Source organism: Saccoglossus kowalevskii, chromosome 16 (genome assembly GCF_978046115.1).
Source record: "Saccoglossus kowalevskii chromosome 16, keSacKowa6.1, whole genome shotgun sequence".
Lineage (NCBI taxonomy): Eukaryota > Metazoa > Hemichordata > Enteropneusta > Harrimaniidae > Saccoglossus > Saccoglossus kowalevskii.
This window is the reverse complement of record NC_140656.1, coordinates 33189610-33192505: the sequence shown is the minus strand read 5'-3', so window position 1 is coordinate 33192505 and position 2896 is coordinate 33189610.

Sequence of the window (2896 nt, the reverse complement as noted above, 5' to 3'; positions counted from 1 at the left end):
GTTCGGGAGGAATTGGTCTTGGAACGCTCGTCAACTCAATTCTATTCCAATTATCAATTACAAGTATTTGACAATTTAATTGAACACATACGAGTTCATTTTCCGCCGCCGACGATAAACGTATGTCCGAAACACAAATCAGTTGTCCCGTAGCTTCAACCGTCACAAGACCTAAATTAAACGCGTAAGAATCAGGATGCGGAAGTGGATTCCAAACAGATTCTATCCACGCTTGTCCACCTACCGGTCGACTGTCCCAGCACAGTACATTTAATTTTTTTACGAATAAATTGGAATCAGATATCATGTAAATATTCAAGGCGTTGTTATCATGATTTATATGGCACGCGATAGAAAGTGGAACGAAATCATCCTCAACTGGATCGCTCCTGAGAGGTACAACATATTGACAGGTTCGCGTGGGCGAGTCACCTTCTTGCCGTATCGACCACGGTCCGTTGACATTACAGACATAGAGAATATGCGTGCCGTCATTTATTATGCAATACGTACGTACTGTGGTCAAGTAAACATGTCTTACAAGTGGTCTCATACGACAAGCGGCCAGAAACTCCCAACACAGTCATCGACTCTGAGAGTTATCGCGAATATTAAGCGCATAGATTAAAGCAGTATTGACGCGATATTTATCAACAATTGCCAAATATAAATATCGCCCGTTTTCCGAGATTGAAGTATCGTAATTTAAACCCCATATGTCGTCATTCCGTAGAGAGAACTTCGGATAAAGTTCAAACGTGTGTCGTCGTTGGGTGTACACGTTCAATATAACCAACATATCATTTAACACACATAGCGGCGATGATTTCTTTTGTCTGGTGAGTTAACTAAAAACGCGAAATAATCTACAGCTGCATATCTCCCTTCAGAGCTATTGTAATCAAAGGGGAAATTCGTGGTCACACTGGATAAAATTACACACCCTAAATCACGTGAAAATGTAGTCATACCGAGGTAGCTGGCGATGGAGGTTATAATTTTTATATTACCGGAAGTTAAATAACCGTGATAGATTTTACTTGTTCTGGCGTACTGTATTAAAAATTGCCATTCATCCGCGGTGATATCTTTTATATAAGGACAGTCGATACTTTGCAAATCTATCAGCTTGCACGGTTCGTTATTCCTAGTTTCATTAAAACTTATGTACGATTCGAACCAGGGTATGTGAAGTACAAGGTTATCTCTCGGTAAAATTGCGATGACGTTAGTTTCACCATTGAGTATACTTATGAGATTTTCCATATTATGGCGATATTATCACCGACCGCCGACGTTATTATATATATATATATATATATATATATATACTATTTATCGTGTCACATGTTTATTTAATTAGGTATGGATCGGAGAGCCAGTAACACACCTACTGTCAATGCGATCGCACGGGTTTTGGTATTTTTAACCGCTGCGTGTTACGTAATATACTTAACAAATCCTAGCGTCACGAAGCACGAATTACAACAACAACAACTAAATACCAACTACGAGATGGTATATTCGCCGCATATCAGTAGTGGAAACGATACATGCTCTACTTCTATCAATAAGAGGTCAATATTCAATGTGTCACCGATAATTTCCCATTCTAAGTATATCACCGTAACGACTGTTTTCGCGGTATATCGCGTCTATTATGTCATCCGCACTATTGCAATCAAGGGACAAAATATTGGTTACACGCTACCGAGGTAACTGGCGATTGTAATTTATATCGTAGGATTTTAACCAGTGCTGTATTTAAAACATTCGTTGTCACGTTATGATATACATATATATATATATATATATATATATAAGGTAAAATGTTATTGTTTAATGTTTATTAATTAGGTATGGACCGGACAGCCAGTAACACACCTACTATCAATGCGATCGCACGTTTTTTGGTATTTTTCAACGTTTTAACCGTCACGTTATTTGCGTGTTACGTAACAAATCCTTTCGTCGCGAAGCACGAACTCCAACAGTTATCTACCAACGACAACGAGATAGTATATTCGCATATCAGTAGTGGAAACGATACATGCTCTACTTCTATCAATGGGAGGTCAATATTAAATGTGTGGAAATCATCGAGTAATTCACGGATGATTGAAATTTCCCGATCTAAGTTTATAACTGTGACCGTGTCCGGAGTATATCGTGTCTATTCAAAAATACAATTTGTAAATTTTCGTAATTGTACAGGTCGTAAAATACGACATTACACAGGAGTCTCGCGCAGACATGGACTCATCGACAGACATGAAATGTTGATGAGCAGTGTCAATAATGACGAATTTCATTCCACGTTTCAGTACGGTGTTTTTAGTTTGTTTCGTCACGCATACCTGTACGTAAGAGTCGTGTCACCGACGACATGCTCGATGGATATAGATTGTTCAAAATCATCCACATATATTGGATTAGAATTCATTAGACCAGCGTAATCGATTTGTTTAATAATAAAAAATAAAAAAAAAATACACACAAACGTTTGTCGTCATTGCATCATATGATTACAGCGTATGACGGACACGGTGTATGGTCTCCGAAGTTCAGCACTATGAATGAATGACCCCACTGTGACGACGTATGCGTTGTGGAATTTAAAAAAAAAGAGCACAATACTAGTAACGAGGTTATGGCGTGTCTAAACAATTATAACTCAGTTTACAGTCATGTAGCAACAGTGACTGCTCTATGCGCGTCAAATGCGGGCGTGGGGGAGGGGTGTCAGTCAATGTAAGATCGTCAGAGCCAAACAAACAACGCACTCATGTAAATAAATTAATACACGCGGCTAGTTTTTTTTTTCTTAATGAAGTATATTTATTATTTTTTATATAAGAATTGTTGCGATTTCTGCTAGTAGATTCGATAACTGACA